Raw genomic sequence first — 21,738 nt, 5'->3', positions numbered from 1 at the left:
CTGCCTTCAGATTTGTCCTCCTGCAAAGTTAATTTCTGGTCTCAGATCTTGGCAGCTTTGAGAACATAATGTACTTTACCTGGCAAGCACCAGCATTCAGTAAGATGGTCATGGGGGTGTGTACCAAGAGTAGGGAAGAGTTTATGCTGGTGAGGGCAGTTCTGTTGATGTAAGTGGGACTATCGGATTACCTTGGCAATCTTAGGATTTTTTGCCTGCTCTGATCCATTTTCATCTTCATTGCATGGTGCTGTGTCAACAAAAGGCCTATTCTTTTGAACCGTTTCATAACTTGGGATACTTTCACACTGTGGGGGCTGTCGAGTAGATACCAACTAAACTCCTGGAGGAATTGTCCAGCCTTTGTGTTTGTGAGTTGGCCTGTGTGTGTACGTACATAACGCACAAATTGCTCTTAAATTAAGAATGGCATCCCTGAGTTATGAGGTGCCATTATACATTGACCAAACTTAAGAAGACTCTCTCTTTAAAATGTGTTGACATTTAATTGACCTTTGAAAGTTCATTCTGTTAATCATACTCAAAGTGCTAAAGCTGTGGTTGACTGATCTGGTGTTTTTACATTCAGTCGTGCTCAGCATATAAATTCTTCAGCATAATTGCTACTTATTGAGCAAGAGTTTCTTTTCTTCTCTGAAAATGAGAGTTGTGTGTGTGTGTGTGTGTGTTTAAAACTTTACCTCCAGTTGGATACTCGTAAAGGGTTGAATCCAAATGCTTTCCTGTCCCTAGTTGTGTAGGGTGTGGCTTGTAGATGTAGGACTTAAGGAAATTCTGTTCTACTTAAATTATATTTCTCCTCTTTTAGTCATTAGAGCCCTTCAAGGTTAGTCTGTTTCCATTTTATCCCAACTTAAGGATTTCAAGGCTTCCTTTCTTACAACATCATAATTAAGGCTCAGGCTAATTTTTTATTCTGTTATCATACACTATTTTAATGCTAATATTTTTTTTCCTAAATCCAGAGCTTAATAATCCATGTTTTATTAGCAAATGCTAAATATATCCCCTGAATTAATGTAAATCTGTGAAGTTAGTATTTTGTAGTACCATTATAAAAGAAAAACCCTACCAAATGTTAGTACTTGAATTAATCTAAATCTTCCAAGTCAGTATTTTGTTAGTAGCCTTTTAGGAGAAAAAATGGCAAGTGGCAGGAGGTAGTGGGAGCAGACATTATTTCCTATAGAAATCTATAGAAGTTTTTAAAACCTGAATAATTTAAAAATACGCTGCCTGTGTGAAAAATGTTCAGTATACCTACTACGAATATGTATGGTTCTTTTTTGATATTTCAGAAGAAGCACGAAAAGCATCTAACCATTAAACTGTAGATAGAAAAAAAATTAATCTTGTTAATTGTCAAGAGTTTTTTCTGTCTTATACTCTGGAATGGGAAAATACGTCTTAAAGTAAGGAATAAAATTTCTGTAAATACTCTCACCTGAAATTTTTTTCACAGTTTAGAAAAAAGTATACCATTTTTCATTTTTCACCAATTAATTTTCTAATTCTAAAATATGTTTAGCCACAGTCAATATGAAGTCTGCTCACCTTTCATGTAAGTCTAGTCTCCTTCTCATTAATCTTTATTAAGTAGTTCTTATTAAAAGGCCTCTTTGGACCATTGCAGTGTATGTAGCACAGTAGAAGGAGAGCTGGATTTTGAATCAGGAGACCTGGGTTTAAATTCCTGTCCTGCTATTTATTACCTGTGTCCCTTTGGGCAAATCACAATTAACCTCTCATCTGTAAAATGGACTGAGGATGGGGAAATTATATTGCATGATGTCTAAGGTAAGCTCCTTTCTCCCTCAGATCTATGATCCTTGAGTGATCTTTATGTCATAGGCCTATGATCACTAGGTATAACCTTTCATTTTCTCATTATCATCTCCCTTCTATTAGCTGTCTTTTTCTTTCCTATATCCTTCCTCTCCTTCCTTTTCTAATTTTTATCTCTTCTTCCCATTCTCCTGCTAGGTCCCAACTCCAACACTGACTGCTAGCCAGCTCTTTCCTTTAATTCCAACCTTTGTTCCTTAATTATAATTCTTTACTCAATATTTCTCCCTTCCTCATTTTGCTACTCCTTTTTCTTCCTAGTCCCTCCTTTTTGCTCCCGTATACACATGTATGCATATATATACATATATACTATATATTGATATGTGTGCATATATGTAATCATATATTTATATCCATGTGTGTATGTATAATCATAGACAGAGATGGAAAGAATCTTAGAAGTTTTCTAGTCTAATCCTCTTATTTTACAGATGAAGAAACTAAAGTCCAGGGAACTTCTTACTCGCCAAAGTTACATAGATTGTAAGGGGCAGCTAAGTGGTGCAGTGGACAGAGTACCAGTGCAGGAGTCAAGAGGACCTGAGTTTAAATCTCACCTCAGACACTTGATACTCACTAGCTGTGTGACCTTGGGCAAGTCACTTAACCCCAGTTGCCTCATCCTGGGTTATCTCCGTCATCCTGTTGAATATCTGGTCACTGAATTCAGATGACTCTTGAGGAGAAGTGAGACTGGTGACCTGCACAGCCCCCTCTCACTCAAAACAAAGTCAAGTGCATGACATTATTTCTCTGATGACATAGTCTTCTTTGGCAAGGGACGAACACACACATAGGTTGTATCAGAGGTGAAATTTAGACCCAGCTAATCTCACTTCAGAGCCGTGCTGTTTTTTTAGTCGTACTGTCTTCATCCACTCCCCTTTTTTCTCCTTTTCTTTTCTCACCTTTGATCTTCTTTCTGTTTCTTCTTCTTGTTTTTCCACTGAGGAATGGTCGTTAGCTATGACATGGAAGGACCACAAGTTAGCTGTGAGAGAAAGCATTACCTATAATCACTTGGCACGGCTGAGACCCACTTTAGTGTTTTGTCTTGCCTCAAACCGTCATGTTTATACTTATATCTGTTTACATGATGTTTGTTGCCCTCTCCCATAACCATCTGTAGTATGTGCAAGTTCTTGAAGGGCAGGAACTGTGTTTGGTGTGGCTTTGTAACCCCCTTAGCACACTGCCTTGTGTAAAGGAGATGTTTAATAAATGGTTGTTGAATTTGATTGACATATCAGGGTTGGGAAGGATGAGCAAAATTATCTGCCAATTTACAAATAGATGTCTTTGGTTGGTCTAGAATCTAGTTTGTAAATAATGTCCCCAAAAGCAGAGTTTTTGTTTGTACACTTAAACAAATGTCACATAGAAGAAATTTGTGTGATTATTTTATATTAAAGGAACAATCAAATTAACATAGTTCTACATCTGCTTTTTAAACTGCTCATTAAATCAATTAAATAAATTAATTAAATAATAAATTAAATGTTATCTTCCAATTGTCATGAATAATTTGAGATATCAGGCTAAAACACTAGGATTACAGAGTTTTTTTTTTCTTAATACTATAATTGTTTATTTTATGCCATATTCTTTTCATTGAATATTTTAACTCCCTACTAGACTATAAATTATATGAGGGCAGAGACTATATCTGATCTAAATTTTGTATCTTCCCTTGAACTTAGCATAGCAAATATTTCTTAAGCAGGTACTACGGATATAGGACTGTTTGGTTGTATAGATATATTTATAATATTATTACATGTATTTATTTTGTAGCTTTCAAAATAATCCTCCTTTAAGTAAGATACCTATTATTCAACTTTAGTGATCAGTTAGAAAGTCTTTAGCATTTATGGATATGTATGATTGATGTCCTCTGGGGGCTCGATTCACCAAGACCCTACTCTTTCACTATACTCTTCAACTGCCATTTGGTAGAACTAGCCAGCAGGACCAGCAGGATAAGGAATTATCTCAGCTTCCCAGAAAGTTGTAAACTCCTTGGGTGGGGGGGGGGGGTGAATGGAGAGGAGGAGAGAGGACAAAAATGGTTGTTTTTCCCTTTTTAAATTTTAATTATTCAGCAATACTTTGCCTGTAGCAAATGTTTAACTGTTGGTTGAGCTGAATTGTTGAAAGCTACTAGAAGTGTCTCTTGGGGATCAGGAACCAAGATATCACTCTCTTCTATCTTCCCTTCTTTTTGTGGGTGCTGCAGAGGGTCTATGCCCTTCCACTCCATGAACCTCAGTGGTCATTCATACTTTGTTGTGTCTCTTGGTAAGGAGGGTCTGTGCTCTGGGGTAGAACAGGGATGAAGAAGGAAGCAACTACTTGAATGCCCTGGTTTCAGCCCTGAACCCCACTTAAGACTATGAAAAGAAGAATTATCCATCCAGAAGGGAAAAAAAAAAAACAAGTCAGTTATATATCCAGAAACTTTTGGGACCTCTAGCCATGTATGTGCCTGCTCTAATTATTAGATGATCTACCACTGAAAGCACTGTACTCCAAGCCCTGGAAAAAGGAGGAGTTGTATGCAAATCAAAAAGAAGGACTGGTCCCTGACAGTAAGGAGTCCCCAACTCAGTGGAGATGTACAGCTTGCATTTGTAAAAATGCTCTTCCTTCCCTCTGCTTCTTCTAAGACTCGCTGCCTTTTTCAGGAGATTTTTCCTGGTTCCCCTTACTTCTGGTGTCTTCCCCTCTAACCTTACCTGGTAGCTACTCTTTATGATATGTATATATATATATGTATGTATGTATGTATAATGTGAGAGAGAAAGAAGTTTCTTGAGTGCAGGGACTGATTTTGCTTTTTTCCTTATATCTAGCTATTTGCAGTACCTACCACATAGTGAGTGCTTAATAAATAATTGTTGCTTGATTGTGACCAGTAAATATGTACAAAAGGTTGCAGAGAAAAAGAGAATCAGCCTGGGTAGTTTTCACCATGTCTTAGCAGGGAAATAGACTTGATTTCTGTCATTAGTGTCTCTTTACAGGCATCCTTAAATTCTCTTTATGAATAGGTTCTTGTTAGATAAATATCAAGGAAAGAAACTTATAATCCAAGTTTCTTCAGTCATCAGTCCTGATTTTCAGTAACTTTATTGGCATGGTGAGACATACATGTGTTGCCAAAATCAATAGAGCCATCCAACCTGTCTGTCTGCTACAGGTTTTGCTTTTCCTAAAGAGGCTTATGTCATGTTACTTTGATTTGAAATACATAGCAGGCAGACACAAATTATAACACATTTTTTTTTGGAATCTTCTCCCACAGGGTTGGGGAACCTGTTGCCTCATGGTTTTAAGGTCCTTAAATGCAGCCTTTTGATTTAGTCCAACTTTTACAGAGCAAATGCTTTTCCAAAAAATTTATTTATTCATTTATTTATTTTTAGTTTTCAGCATTCACAGTTATAAGATTTTGAGTTCCAAATTTTCCCCCTCCCTCTACTCTCTCCTCCCCAAGAGGGCATGCAATATGATATAGATTATACATCTATGATCATATTAAACATATTTCCATATTAATCATGTTATGAAAAAAGAATCAGAACAAAAAGGAAAAATCATGAGAAAGAAAACACAAAAAACAGCAAAAGAGAAAATAGTCTGTTTGATCTGCATTCAGACTCCATAGGTCTTCCTCTAGATGCGGACAGCATTTTCCATCATGACTCTTTTGGAATTGTCTTAGATCATTGTACTGCTCAGAAGAGTTAAGTCCAACAAAGTCAATCATCTCACAATGTTATTTTTATTGTGTATAGGGTTCTCCTGGTTCTGCTCATTTCACTCAGCATCAGTTTATGCAAGTCTTTACAGGTTTTTCTAAAGTCCACCTGCTCATCATTTCTTGTGGAACAGAATTTCATTACATTCATATGCCACAGTTTGTTCAGCCATTCCCTAATTGATGAGCAACCCCTCAGTTTCCAATTCTTTGCCACCACAAAAAGAGCTGCTATAAATATTTTTGTAAATGTGGGTCCTTTTCCCTTTTTATGATCTCTTTGTGATACAGACCTAGTACTGATATTGCTGGATATAAGGGTATGCACAGTTTCATAGCTCTTTGGGCATAGTTCCAAATTTGAACAAATCCTTTTATTAAGGAAATTTTTTTCTTCAAAGTTTGAATTCAATCAAAGAGTTGCAGTTGAGGACCTAGAGGGCTACATGTGGTCTTGAGGCTGCAGGTTCCCTACCTCTGTGACTAGGTTAATTGAAGGAGAATAATATGATTAGAGTGATAGATATAGTAGAAGACTTGACAGCAGAACTAAAAATCAGGGGCAAGAGTACTAGTGAGAGCAGAGGAGTCCTGTAAGACTGAGGTAGTCTTAATGGCCAACAATGATCATTAAACTAAGTTCTAGCATCTCTAACCTGTTCTTCCTTTAATCTCAAGAGGGATTTTTACCCTAAATCCTGTCCTGGGACCAACTAAAAAACTTTTCTACAGATGTATAGGAGGTATTCTAAGCACCAGTAGCTTATCAAAAAAGTTTTTAAAACCCAAGGCAGTCAATTACTGAGCTTTAGAAAGAACAGCCAGGATTTCCAATGATTGCAGCCTTCTGACATGTCCTGCATGAACCCATTTTGGTCTTGACAAAGACCATTGCATTGCCTTCCACCTTCCTTCTCTTTTTTCCTTCTGTCACTGTGGCCTCCTTTGCTCTTGAGGGGGATAATTTGTTGTCCTGTAGCTGGAATCTTTAAAAGTGAAGGCACAAAGAATGTTCTCAGCTGAGATGCTTTGCATAGGAAAGTGTTCACCAGCCGTGATCATTGAAACTTTCCATAACAGCTTTACACGTTCACTCATTCCCTTGTATTGTATTGTGCTGACTAAAGTCATGGAATTCATAAATACCTCTCTCTTCTCCATGACCCTTCCCCCATCTTTTCTAATCTCTTAAAAGAGGCATCTTGTAGGAGTGGAAAATTTCATTCTTTTTTGCCTTTTGAGACTTATGTGTGCTGATTTGAGATGCCACTAGTAACTAAGTAATGTTTGTTTATGCTGGCAGTTTCACTCTGTAGCCATCATTGATGGATTTTATAATACAAACAATATTGTTAACAGAACTGCAGGTATTAGATTAGTATGTTTATTTTCTTTCTTTAAAAAACTGCCAGAACCTTAGCATTTACTTCTGAATATGTGCAGAAAAAAAAAGCAAGAAGTCAATTTTAGAAGTCAGATTTAAAAAAAAAAACAACAAAAGCAGTTCTACCTGCGATCTGAGTATGCCAGTCAGACATATGTGTACATGCACACATTTACATTTGTACGTACATATACATGTGCACATACATATGTACACATTTGTATATATGTTCAAATATACACATTTGTATATATACACTATGCATATATATACACATATATGATCTCTTTGGGATATATGTATATATTTTTATATATACATGTATGCTTTATATATTTCATGTATATTTATTTTGTATATTTTATATATACATGTGTATTTTTAGTGCACAAAGTAGTATCTAGTTAGATGAGAACTGAATTCTAAAGCAGACTCCCTGAAAAATCTTGGCTCCCTTTTTACCCCCTTTTCTTTCCCTCACTGTCAAACTAGGAACTTTTCCAATAGGAATACATCATTCTTATTATATGTAATCCTTCTATTAATAATTAAGAATTTAATTCCAGGACCAGTAAGAAACTTACCATGAATGATGGGGAGGGGCTTAGTTGTCTGTATCAAATGGCCGAGTCTCTTCTCCTGCATGCATTTAACAAGCACTTATTAAATGCCTACTATTTGCTAGATACTTTATGACATAATAGTCAAAGTAATATTTCATAATATATTTTAATTTCTTTCTGGGCCACTAAAACCATTTGTTTAGTGAACTGTCTCTATAGCAAAATCAGGTTATTCATTAGCTTATGTGAAAAGCTTTCTACCTGAATACCCAGGTGCAGTAGGTGCAGTCTGTGGATTATGAAGAGGGTTAAGTTTGGAATGTTTAGTTAGTTTCTAAGTAACTGATGATAACAAACAGAAGACAGCCACTCTTTCTTGGAGTATGCAAATGTCCACTCAGAAGCTGCAGAAATCAGTTATAAACAGCTGCTCTTCTTTATCCTCCCTTATAATCCTCTTTCTGTTCCCTCTGTTTTATTTTGTTTCCTCTTCTTTCACAAGACTGCAGATCACATCTAGAACATTCTGTCCGGCTCTGGGTGCCACATTTTAGAAAGGACAGTGATTAGCTGAAGCCTATCCACAAGACAGTACTCAGTGAGGGGAAAAGACACTACCATATAGGAAAATTGATTGTAGGAACTGGGGATTCAGCCTTGAGAAGAAAAGGAATAAAACATAGATTTCACTGTCATCAAATACCATAAGGGCTGGCAGAGACTCATTTTATTTGCCCCCCACACAGGGTATACTTAGAAGCAGAGCCAAAGATCATACTTTGATATGGGGTGTGGACCGGGGTGGGGGGGGGGGGATGGTGGTAGGGGTGGGTATGAAGGGAGGAAAGATGACAACTTTGTAACTATTAGGACTTTTCTAAAAGTAAAATGGGCTGCCTAGGAAGTAGGGAGCTCCCCTTCGTTAGAGGTCTTCAGGCAGAGAGACAGGACTGATCACTTGTTAGAGTTGTTGAAGCAAGGATTCATTAATTTTCCCATTCTGATAGTTTAACAAAAATATTAACAGTTTCACATAGAAGGAAAGGAATAGGTGAAATTAATTAATGGAGCATAATGGATTTGTTTTGTGAATGGAAACTTCACAGAACTTTCCTAAGCTACCATCTGATACAATTTAAAATCATTACTCCGCCAGTGGTGCCATATGGCTATGTGAGATGAATGTCACACTGCAGTGAACTGAAATTTTGGATGATCCAAGACCCATGACAGGTATAGGTTGCAGCCAATGATGATTTGTATACAAGATATCTCATCCAAAATATCCCTGAGGAAACATAGGACTCTTGTTTCTGATCCTAAAAACGACTGTATCTTTGATCTATTTTTTGTTTCTTAACTAACTTTAACATATCGAAGATATATGGTATATCTTTTCCTTTCCTTCTCTCAGTCCAGACATTTTGGAAAGCATTAAGTCCTTTATCCAGAGTGTTTCATGAGTTGGTTACTAACTACCATGTCTGTAAATATACACTGAAACTATTTTGTAGTCTTGCTATTTTTAAAAGCGTGTGGGTGTGGGAAATGATGGTGAGGGAAGTCAGGGTAATTCATGGTTATATATATATATATATATATATATATATATATATATATATATATATGTGTGTGTTTGTGTGTGTGTCTGTGTGTATATGCATATATACACACATACATATATATGAATGTGTATGTATATATACATACATATATATGTAAACACACATATGTAAAAATTAAGCAAGGTGACAAGAGGATAGGTTACCATCTACTGTGCTTGTGATTTGGCTGTGATTTGCTTTTTGTTTCTTCTTTTTTAATTCCTCCTGTCCTAGATTCAAGCAGTAGAAGAATCATAAAAATTGTAGCATTTTAGAGTGTAAAGCAGCCTTTGAAATCCTTTTTCTTTTTACAGAGGAAAAGTCTAAGTCCTAGAGAAGATAAAGGCCTTTCCTAAAAGTAAATGCCTAGTTAGTAGAATCAGATTTTTTTTTAATGCAATTTGTCTTGATCTGTAACAGTGTTCTTTTTAGTTGAGATCACCCCTCCCATATGGGGCCTTATTTCCCAGTATTTCCTAACTTGAAATATGATCTCCACCCAGACTGGTCTTATACACCTTAATAACATTTCAACGAACATATGCTTAAGGTACTTGGATGCCATAAATATGCAGTGGGTGAAATCAACTGATTTTCTCTGTTTACTTTCTTCAGTGAATCTCCTAAGTGCTGGTGGCAGAAAGGAAGGGTGGGAATTAATAGGGGTGAAAGGTAAGCCATGGGTTACAGTTGAAAGCACACTGATTTTAAGAGTCAGACAACCTGGGTTCAGATCCTACTTTACATGCTTATTACTCATATGACTTTGGGCAAACCACTTAATTCCCCTGAGTTTCAGATTCTTCCTTTTTGTAAAATGGGAAGGTTGAACTAGATGTCCTCTAAAAGACCTTCCAGGTCATGATTCTATAACTTATGCAAGTCTTTATTGTTTGAGTATGGTACCTCATGCTATTTCATATCTGCTTTTGCTACTATTCACTTATTTCAGTTTTGTCTGACTCTAAATGACCCTCATTTGGAATTTTTGTGGCAGAAATACTAGAACAGTCTGCCATTTCCTTTTCCAGATCATTTTACCAATAAGGAAACTGAGGCAAACAGGGTTAGGCTTGCCCAGGTCACACAGCTAGTAAGTATCTGCGGCCAGAATAGGACTCATGAAGATGAGTCTTCCTGATTCCAAGCCCAGTGCTCTATCCACTATGCCACATGGGTGCCTTTGATATTTGCTTTAGGGTCAAGTCAAATCAAGACAAGTATTTATTAAGCACTATGTGCCAAGCACAGTATTATATGATGAGGATACGAACATGACAAAAACAGGCCCTGTCCTCCTTTAGGCATCATAGCTAATGTTAATTTTTTTTCAGATGTTTTCAGCTTAGAAGGGAGATCTCTACTTCCCAAAAGCATAGCTATTGATTTTTATCAGTTTACCTGTTGACCAAATTGAGTTGACCCATCTGGTATCTTAACGGGGAAAGATATCTAGGGTTTTCTTTTGAGGATAAAGTCTCTTCTAATTAGCATTTTTATCTAGTGTAGAAAGAAGAAAATGGCATCATTAGGTCATATTGGATCTCTAGATGTATTCTTGTTATTTGAGGCAGTTCACTGTGGACAGGAGCAGACTGGAATGGATGTCAGGAGATCATGGGAACTTCCCACATCACCCACACACACATCAACTCCAGATGTTACTACTGCTGAAACTGACCATAAAAGTCTTTCATATCTTCATTAATGAAAGGACAGGGAGGCACCTTGTGAATTTTGACAATGGCCGCAACCTTGGATTTATCAATTAATTTTTATCTCTATCTCTTAACTGTAAAGTAATACAGAAGGTACTTGTCAAAGGATTTCTTCAAAACTCTTATCAAATGCCACCTTCTACCAGAGGACTTTCTTGGCCCTTCTTGCTGTTAATGCCTTCCTTTACAAGGCTACCTTAAATCTCTTCTGTATATAACTTGTCTATACCTATTTATGTGTATATTGTCTCCCACATTAAAATATAAGCTCCTTGTGGGCAAGAACTGCTTTGACTTTTTTTTTCTCACTGGCACCATTAAAATGTTTAATACTTAGTAAGCATTTGATAAATCCTCATCAATTACCGGTCCTCAATGAACAATTTCAGAGTTTCACTTAGCAACATAAAAGAAAGATGCTGGACACATGCAAATGTATTTTAGGGAATTAAGAATTTTAGGAATAAAGAATTTTAAGGAGTCCAAAACAGATGACTTCTAAAATATTGTAAAATACAAAATTTATAATGAATTTCCATTAAGGCCCTACACCACTTCCTATCAGAACCCTGCCTTGACACTTCTCACTGAGAGCTCTGCTGGGGAAGCAAGCTCTAGTAGTTCCCACAGATCTACAGGGATTTTAAGTATAGATGCAGTGATAGACTTTGTATCTAAGTACCAGCCTAAAAATATTCAGACTTTGTATCTAAGTACCAGCCTAAAAATGTTCACCTAGACGTAGCAGCAGAAGGTTTCCCACCTTGATATTTTTTTTTAAGCTACAACAATTTATATAAAAAACAACAACAACTCAGGAATGTAGAGTTTGAGTCTACCTTTGTAGAGGGCAGTCATAAGGTCATATAACTTTGGAAAGATTTGAGAATATATTTATGTTAGTTCTACACGATTGAGATTCTTAGAGAGAGTTTGGGACTCCAGCGATAAAAACATACTTGCATCTTTTCAGGTTTGAGTGTACACTTGAACTTAGAGACAGTATTTTTCTCTAGTCTACAATTTCATTAGCAGTTAACGGCAAACAGCCCATCAAGGGGGGCAGCCTGATGTTAAAGAAAATATACCGCACTGTATCTCGTAGACTTTGGGCAATTCACTTAATGCCTCCATACTCCAATATCTTCATGTGTATAATGAGTAGATTATATTAGTTTATTTCTAAATTCACTTTTGAATCTAACATTCTGTCTGATCTAATGGCAACAAGGACAGAGTCAGACTTAAAATTGATTGTACCAATGGAAGAGTCATTCTTTTTGAGCTAGAAGATGCCCTCAGATTGCCCAGAGTCATCAAATATCTGGAGAAAAGGTTTATATTAAGCCCTTCTTATTTCCAGAAACTACCTGACTTTGTGCCCCCTCAGGTCCCTACTCTAGTCAAATGTACCTATTTGCCTCTATGGTAGACTCAGGATCACCTATATTCAGAGACCAATTTGGACCCTGAGTAGATCCTAACTTGGAAAGTAGATGCTACCACAAGAGACAGTTCCATCTTTGTTACTACTGCTTGTATTTCATGCCTTCTACTCAGACTTCTTCCTATAGGTCTATTTGCCTGGCCTCCTTGCCACTCAGTGAACAAATCCTCTGCCTGGTTTCTTGATCAACAGTTATCTACCAAACTCCTAAACTAATACTAGCCTAAGTTTCCTAGACTTTGCCCCATCAGTCCCCTTTTGTCTAGGAAACATATCCCTCCCTTTCTGTGCTGCCTCGTTCTGTTATTCTCCAAGTCTGGACATGACACCAATTAGATCAGTCTCATAGTACACTATTTCTAATAAAAATCATTTTTTATTTTTTATTTTTAAAAAAGGAAGTATGTTTACCTTGGATTTGGAAAAGAATTGTTGGTACTGAGAAAGAATATTTTCCATTTTACTTCTAAAGAGAAGTTACTTGTTCAGAAATTCATGGTGTATTGATTGCTCTTCTTCAGAAGCATCGTGGGGATTGAAGAAGACTTGCAGTCACTCCTTTTCCCTCCTTTGGCCCACTATACTTCCCAGATTTGTTGTTATTGTTATCATTTCTTAAAAAAGGGAGGACTATGCAGGAAAACTTTCCTCTCTGCTGAACTTGGAATCAGAAAACTTGGGTTTGAATCCTGTCTCAAACACTTATAATCTGGGTGATTTTGAACAAAATCACTTAACTATTCAGAACCTCATAATAGGTGATAGGACTAGATGGCTTCTGTGATCCTTTATAACTCTGATTTTATATTTAAATCATCCCTTTATTTATACTGGAAAAGCTATTTTTTCCCTTGAACTAATATCACACAATGCAATAATTTGGAATTGAGTAGGCTAAATTAATAACCAGGAGTTGGACTTGGTAGAAGTTTTGTGTGTTTGATCTCTCTGGAAGATATGAGGTCACATGGAAAATATTTAGTACCTAAAGTTAAGCATTTCCCTCATCCTTTCTCTTTGTTGTTTGCATTATATAAAACTCTTCTTTGTAATATTCTTACTCAGTTTGTAATGTTTTCTTAATTTATGTTATAATGTCCTTTGTGTCCTTTAGTCTACAGTATCTCCTCACGTGACCCCTCCTTGTAGACACTTCTGGTTCCTGGGTAACACTTTAAAGAGGAGTAAACCGTACAACGAAACTCTCACTACCCCTGTGCTACATCTGCACTCTTCATGCTTACTGTTTAGACATTGGTAGAATCCATTAAATGGATGATTGAAGAGATTAAGAAGAGAAGTCTTGGCCCTTATTAGTCCAGAGTCATAAAAACAAAACAGCAAAGTTCAGTTATGAAAAATGGGCCCAGTCTGTAAAACACGATGTGTAGTACAGGTCTGTCATGTTCCGGTTTGAGACAGGGTTTTTGTCAGTCTTGTCCAAAACCTCTTAAATAGCCTTGTTTTAGGATTATTTCAGCTATCCTGTTACCTGTTGTCCAAGACCCTAACGCCTTCATTTTAGCAAAGTGATAATGTGTTTATATTCAAACATAAACATTAGAAAAGTGAAAGATGTTTGACATTTTCATGTAAAAAAAAATTATTGAAACTTCATTTCTTTCACTGAAGTCATACTGCAGCTAAGGAAATCAGTATAAGGGTGTAAACTTCATTTCCAGAAAAAGTAGCTTAACTCCACACCTAATTCTTTTTTTAAACTCCCAACTTTTCATAATGTCTGTTTGACCTGAAATGCTTCCCCATGGTCTAGCTGCACACAGTAGTATCAAATTCTCCATGGTGGAAGGGTTTTTTCTCTAAAGGAATATAAAACCCTCATGGTCAGTCATAAAGATGGTCTCTACCTCCTGTAGTTTCTGTGTGCAGTCTATTGGAAACCAGACTCAATAAACCTTTGCTGCTTTCTTGCTGTTTCCATCATCAGGCCTAACCTCCCCTTTTTGGGGTGGGGCAGGGAGAAATGCTGGCCCTATATTTCTGTTAATTACAGAAACCAAGCAAGAAAGGATTAAGGCTAAGCTTTCTTTTTCACTAAATGCTTTTTTGTTTTTAGTATAGAGTCCCTGACAGCTTTTAGCCTAGTTCTCTGCCTCTAGGTGCTTGCTCAATAAATGTTTGGGGAATTGCCTTACCCAATATAGTCTGATGGTGATGATGATTCCAGGATAGAGTTCCTGGAATCCAGGCAGGGTCCTTGTCTACTTGCACTCATTTTGTGTCTTTAGAGAAGTGAAGGAAAAACCATCTGGCCTTAGTCTCTGAAGGATTATATGGCTCCTGGAGTATGGAAACAGTGGCCTGACTACATCAATGCAGCTGCACCAGATATATTCTATTTTCAGAAGGTTGGGAGAGACTTAGTTTGGAGAGCTGTGGGAATGGGGCTCTAATGGTGACATCTTTACACAATCTTGAAACACCTCCATCTTGACTTCTGAAACCACAGGATTTCTGATAACCCCATTACCCTGGACTTTTAGATATCTAGAGGCTGGAGAAAAGGTCAGATACTAGGGAAGCTGAAAGTAGGAAATAGGGTATTGACTTCCCTCTCAGACCTGGCATTATCCATAGTCAGAGTAAACTTTTACTCCTTCCTCTTCCATTTGTTTACTGATACCTGAAGTGTCACCAGTAGAGGCCCATTTAAATCTAGGACATTTTGATCTATATTAAATTGCAAATACCCAGAAAGGAAGCATTTCCCATTGTTATTAATCTTGTTCCTGTAAGGATAAGGACTAGTTCTGTGATGTCATTAGTAGAAAGAACTCTCAAGTGAAGGAAATCCTTTACCAATGCAAGTAAGCTCCTCTGAAACTTAGAGCCTTCGATGGTTGCCTCCAACATGAAGAGGTTAAGTCGTTTGCCCAGGGTCACACAGTGAATACGTGTCAAAGGAGAGACTTGTGATACTACAGCATAGGAGGAATTAAAGACCCTCTCAAAAAGGAGAAAAGACAAAGAAATGACAAACATCACTACTTTACCTAGAATCACTCCTATATTTGTCACCATCTTTTTGGGGTGAAAAAATAAAAGACTTGGTGCTAGAAAAACTGGTTTCTAACAAAGCCAGAGAACATCTTTAAGACTTGCCCATGGTGCAAGATTTCCAAGTTATGATACTGGCTAGAAAATTTTAAGGAGACTGCATCTAATATTTCATGAACATACAAGACATTGGAAAACTATGTGTAGTTTTCTACACAGTTTTCTAGGAGTATCTTGTTTCATCTCGTGAGTATTTGTCTAAGTATTTAAGAAAAATCTGGGTTTGATTTACAAGATATAATTGGATTTTATTCACATTTGACCCCTAGTACCTAGGTAAATTTGCCAATCACATTTCTCAATTGGTTACATAATTTTTTGATTCTTAACACATTTTATTCAGTTCTTAACTGGATTATTTTTAAAGGGCCAGCTCTGTCAAATGTTACATAAACAAACCAAGTAATTAGAAAAAAAAGCAAATAGTTGAAACAGTTGATAGTAAGATTTTTTTTTTAAGTAAACAGGCTTTTATTGAGTGAGCAAAATTGTGCACCAACATATTGGAATGACCTTGCTTTGACTTTCACCCAGATCTGATCTCTCTTGTATCTTACAAAAGCTGAAAGGGAGCTGTACATAAAGACAGTGAAATACTGTATTGTTGTGGATACAATGTCCTTCAGCTAATGAATTCAGACAATTAAGATCTCGTGGTCTTTCATTTTTCTTTTAGAGAGTCGTCAATGCTATATTAATAAAGTTAACAGATGAAAGGCTAATCTGTTCCAAATCGGGCCAAGGTATAATGACGCTGAAATCCTTCTTCTCTCCTATCACCAAATTGTTTGTTAGTGAAAGGCAACATGAAGTGACTTGCATCCTCTCCTCAAGTTGATCTCTTTTCTATTTTAGGATTTGTTTTTTCCTGTTTTCATTTTTTTAATTTAAAAGTGATAAGATTCCAAGGAAAGTAGGAGGCCCTTCACTTCGAGGAAAATGCATTGGAGTAAGAACATTTTCTTTATGAACATAGCCACCGCTGAGTTTTGTTTTGCCATTATTTCCCTTTTTTTTCCGAAGCTGTCCTGTCTGTCCAGGCTGGCGTACTTAAGGAGGAGGTGTTATTTCTCTCTTTTAATTAAAAAGTACCTACTTTGTTTGCGGCTCCCTTCAGTGAAGTAGTCACCTTGGTGAGAACTTCATAAAGTTGGAGGGTAGTTCAGCCTCAGAGATGCACTCACTCCTCTCCAGGCTGGAGTGGTAGATGGATGCCAAGTGCTAAGAATTTCTGGAATGTAGAATTGCACAGCACTGATAAAGTTTGCTTTGTTCCCTTATGTGACTTGACCCATTGAGAAAATGTGGTTCCCTAGGAGGTTTTAATCGCTCAAAGTCCATGGTTAATAAAAGGAAAGGCCACAGTATAATTGAGCTTGTTTTCACCTGCTGCCTGAAAGATTAACTTTCTTAACCTTCCTTAGGAAGGTAAAATAACCGAGCGCTTTTAAGGAGTGATTTGTGGCGCTCCTCGTAGCTACCAGTCTTAGTAAACACTATTTGAGTGTGACTTTTTCTCCCTCCTTTCCCAGACTTCTAAGTAACCTCGTCAGCAAATGGCAAGGGCCTCATGGCCACTTCATCTAAAAACAAATCCCGAGGAAAGACCCACCCTCTTTCCAGTATCAACTTCATCTGTTGCTGGACTCGAACTGGTTTTGAATTACTTCTGGAAAATAGTTGTTGCTACTGCCTAACCTTTGGTTTTCCTCATTTATTTTCGTAAGAGAATGGGAGTGGAATCTAAGGCACCCTGGTTGGACTTAATGTGCGTCATGGTGTGGTAGCAGTGGGTTCTGTGTTTTTCCAGTGGGAAATGCTGATCTATAAACTGATAGGAAAAACTGGAATAGGATCTAATGGTTCCTTTATTATACCTACCTCCATCTCCTCTTAACCCTGATTTGTGCAGTTTTAAAAGTCGGCCAACTGTGTAGTTCTTCTCAGGGGGGAATTGGGAAGGGCAGGGAAGTGGGGGGGGGGGGAATATATTAGAGCAAAAGGAAATGAACAAGGAACGCACATAAGTCTCCCCTCACCCCTATGATTTGTAAAGTAGGTCTTTCAAGTTTTAAATAGCCTGCTATATATGTATTTCTTCCTTATAATAAATGTTAAACTTGGGCCTTAAGTATTAAAATGAAATGTAGTTAATTTCTTGGAGAAAGACATTAACATTCATGATGTTACAGATAACTGCTTTTGCTATCTTGGTTTCTTTTTGCTACAAGTAAAGCAGGAGGAAGAAATGTTTATTTCTTTATTTTCCACATGTCCAATGGATAAAACGCATCGAATTCCATGATAAATACTGTAACTGAATAACTGAACTTCCATGGGGATCTTATTCCCCCAACTCTTTCTACGAGAAAGACGTAGTTCTGCCTCTGAATGAACCCTTTTTCCGTCAGCCAAGACACCGATATGTGGGAATCTTCAAAACACCTGCTTGGGACCCCGATTCAGGTTAACTAAATAAACAGCCGTACTGCTGTTGACAGTGAGCGGCTGTAAACATCCTCGACTGGAAGCTGTGAAGCAGCAGATGGGGCTTTCAGTCGGATGTTTGCAGCTGCCTACTGCCTCAGACTTCAAGGAGTGTTGCCACTTTCAAGGAGAGTTAGCTTGTTGGTTTCTGTTTGCTGCATATTCAACAAAGTGGGGACAAATTGTTGGAACTATTTTTAAAAAATCTATTTTTACATAGCTTTTAGAGGATTTCACTTGCCCATAGACTCTCCTCAATGAAGCTCCATATTTGTAGACATTGTAGTATTTTTTTATGGGTACTTGTAAGATAGTTGAGAAAATGTACTATATTCTTGTGCAAGAAAAAAAAAAATGTATATTTGCCCACTTCTACCCACCTGCAGCCACTTGTTTTGCTCTGCTAAATCCAAGACTCAGAATCCAAATGTGAGAAAAGATTGGGTATGGCAGAGTGGGAAAGGAAGTGCTGGATTTGGTGCTGGAGGAAATAGGTAAAATTCCAGCTCTGCTGCTTACAGCCTGTGTGACCTTGGACAAGTCACTTAACTTTAGTTGGCCTTCTCCGTTCCCTCATCTATGAAATGAGAGAATTGGAAGAAAAGACTCTAAGGTTCTTTCTAGCTATAGATCTGTGATAATGACAAAGTGAACTTTAATTGCTATTTGGAAATAACAGACAGGATCACCAAATATCTGTATCTATAGAATCAATATTATTTGGAAAGAGGAGATAAGGGAGAAGACGAAAGGACAGTAGGAATAAAATGACTTTGTAGCTTCTTGAGTTAGTACTTAAAGGCTGGGAGAAGGAGAGAGGAAAAGGCCGATGTTAATCCATTAGTTTTTAGGCTGATGTTTTAGATTCATAGAACTGCACAGAATGTCAGATCTTAGACTCTGAATCATCCAGTCCATCATGCATATTCACTTTACAGATGAAGAAAATGATGCCCAGGGTGGCTTAGTTCCTCGTCCAAGGTTGTGACCTAAGATTTCTTCTGAATCCTAGCCCAGTGTTTCCCCTACATAATGCTGCTCCAATTTGATTCTGGTTGTGTTTTGCTTTCATTTATTCTTATATAAATGTGTTTGAGATTTGGTTTAGGCCTTTGTAAAAGTGATCAGAACATTTTTATTGGATTCAATGAAACCGCAGTCATATGGGTGTTTGAGTTTGAGAAAGGAAGATCTTAGAATTTAAATCCCCACCTAACACTGAGCTCAAGAAGTAACTCTCTACAACTTAACTTATTAAATCATAGCTGAGCTGTGATCTGTGATGTTAGAAGGATCCTTGATATATTGACAGTGGAATTACACCCACTCTACTCTGCAGGTGTCCTGTGGTTTACCCAAAAGATGAGGTGCTATTCTAAATTAAGGATTACTTGCAATTTAAATGAATACCGATTTGAATCTTTGAAAAGTACTCATCCCCATAATTTGTCATTAGTATAATTCTGTATTTTTATATAATGTTTGCATAAAGTATAGACTGTAGGAATAAAATAGAAGTGTAATTTTCTCTGATAGAATATAGGCTTCATGAGGGCATTTAATTTTCGTCTTTATATCCCCAGCACTCAGCACGTTCCTGGTGCATATTTTAATTGATGCTTGTTGGTTGAGTGATTGCAGAAAGCAAGGTATTCTGTGCTGGATTTAGAGTCTGAGGATGCGAGTTCAAATTCCATCTCTGTCATTTACTTCCTGTGTGACTTTGAGCAAGGTATTTAGCTTAACCTTTCTGAGTCTTTTCGCCATTCTATGAAAAGAGTGGCTTTAGTTTATCAAAATCAAAGTCTGCACTACAGGATTTTACCAAGTACTGTTTATTCTACTCATGGGGATTACACTGATTCATACTTAATAGCACCACAACACAAGAAAGATGAATGGATTTCACATTCCTTACAAGATGGCACAGGAGAGAAGTACTACTTTTGATAGGCACTGCCATTTGGTAGGCTTTTTATCTAAAATGGCTTCTCTCTAAAGTGGATTATGATGATCTCTAAGGTCTCTTTTAGCTTTAAATTTGTGATGTTAGGACCTCATGACAAAATTAACCTACACTTTAGAATTAATAGTGGGTTGTTTAGGGGTGGGGTTTTTTGTCATTCAGTCTTTCAGTCATGTCCGACTTTTCACAACCCCATTTGGAATTTTCTTGGCAAAGATACTGGAGTGGTTTGCCATTTCCTTCTTCAGCTCATTTTACAGATGAGAAAACTGAGGCAAATAGGGTTAAGTGACTTGTCCAGGGTCACAGAGCTAGTAAGTGTCTGAGTCCAGATTTGAACCTAAGAAGAAAAGTTTTACTGACTCCAGGTCTAGCACTCTATCCACTGTTCACCTAGTTGCCCAGAAATAATAGTAGATGTTACAAATAAATGTATTTGCAAATACATTCTAAATACTATAAAACATAAATTGCTTGGTTCATGGGGAAGCATAGGAAGAAGTCAGGTAAGAGCAAGTTAGAAGAAGTTAGGAAATGTCATGTTATTTTAGTTTCTTAACTTTAAACCTGTGCTTTATTTATACAATCTTGCAATTCAATTATTTTGACCTACCTAACTCATAAATTCACTTTTGTCACCTATTTATCTTGTTGGTAAGCTGTGACAGAAAATTAATGTTAATATAGATTTTTTTAATATGTTGACTAATTTACCATTAGAATTAACAACTTTGAGGTTCAGAAATAATTAAAGAAAAACATTTAAATTTCCCCTCATATGTAGTGGCCAATTAAAAATTTCAGCTACACATTTTTAAAGTTACGCACACAGAGAAGGGTGCAGCAAGTAACGTTATACTGCTTCTGATGCTTGGTAGGTAATTTTCCCCTTGTCATTCTTCATAGGGTATTAAGAAAGGTTGGTACTTCTTTCAACTTGTAAAATTAAAGTCATTCTATGGAGAAGAATAATTCATCTGTATCCCAGGACACCAGATGAGATTTTCCAAGTGAACAGCTGTAATCTCAGAGAAATGTTTTTCTTTCCCCCAGCTTTCCCACTCCCTTCACACACTCCCAGTTATTTTCTTTACACTCCCTCATTTCGTTGCCTCTCTCCTTCTTTTTCCTTATTCTTACTCTAATGCTATCATGTTTGTAATTGCTGTTAGACCAATAGTTTTGAAAGTTTGAAATTGTTTTACTTAAATCAAACATGCAAACTTCCCTAGTCCATGGTTAAGATAAATGTTCTTAAAATTTAAGAATGATGATAATTCTTTGTCATGGCCATCGCTGGTTCACTACCTTAGAAAGTAACGTGAGATGTTTCTTTAGACTAGTATACTGCCATGTTTCTACTTGTGTTCAATTTTAGAAAGCAAACTCTGTTACTGTTGCATTTGATATTCAGTTTCACAACATTAAAAGTTTTACACTTAAGCATTCATAGAGCTACACAGTCAAAATTAACATCAACTTCAGTAAGGAGGATTAACATCCCACATAAACTAAAATGCTGAATTGCTAATTGCTTCCCTAGGGTTCTGCTCCTTGGTAGTCTGTCTTTAATATCATAATAATTTAGGTCTAGCAAAATATTGCATGTCATGCTCATAAATATGACTTATTTCCGCTAAGGGAGAAAACTTTCCTTCATCAAGAGGTTGACTACAAAGCAGTGTCAAAATCTGCTTGTGAAGCTAAATACATACAACTCTCCCCATCAAATTTGTAATGTTTTAAAACACAATAGCAGAACACTGAGTGATTAAAGTAATGATGGCACATTTAGATTTCTATTCATTGGCTTTTTCAAAGTGGCGGCATGTTTGCCCCTGAAAGGAAGATTTCTGAGTGGG

At 36.9% G+C, this 21,738-nt stretch overlaps 1 long non-coding RNA gene across 3 annotated transcripts in view; it reads left to right on the top strand.

Moving 5' to 3' along the window:
- The window catches only part of LOC140526402 (uncharacterized), a 98,923-nt gene that overhangs the window by 7,086 nt on the left and 70,099 nt on the right, over positions 1 to 21,738 (top strand). The window contains exon 1 of one of the 3 annotated variants that reach the window (XR_011974357.1): positions 9,180 to 21,738. This exon is cut by the window's right edge and continues 23,825 nt beyond it. The exons of the other annotated variants lie outside the window; for them this stretch is intronic. This is a non-coding gene — a long non-coding RNA (uncharacterized lncRNA). Of the gene's footprint in view, positions 1 to 9,179 lie in introns of those variants that run through there. 3 annotated transcript variants of the gene reach the window in all.

The sequence above is a fragment of the Notamacropus eugenii genome, chromosome 2, assembly GCF_028372415.1.
Source record: "Notamacropus eugenii isolate mMacEug1 chromosome 2, mMacEug1.pri_v2, whole genome shotgun sequence".
Taxonomy (NCBI): Eukaryota; Metazoa; Chordata; class Mammalia; order Diprotodontia; family Macropodidae; genus Notamacropus; species Notamacropus eugenii.
Note: the sequence above shows the minus strand (reverse complement) of the source record. Positions and strands in the feature narration are given on the sequence as shown.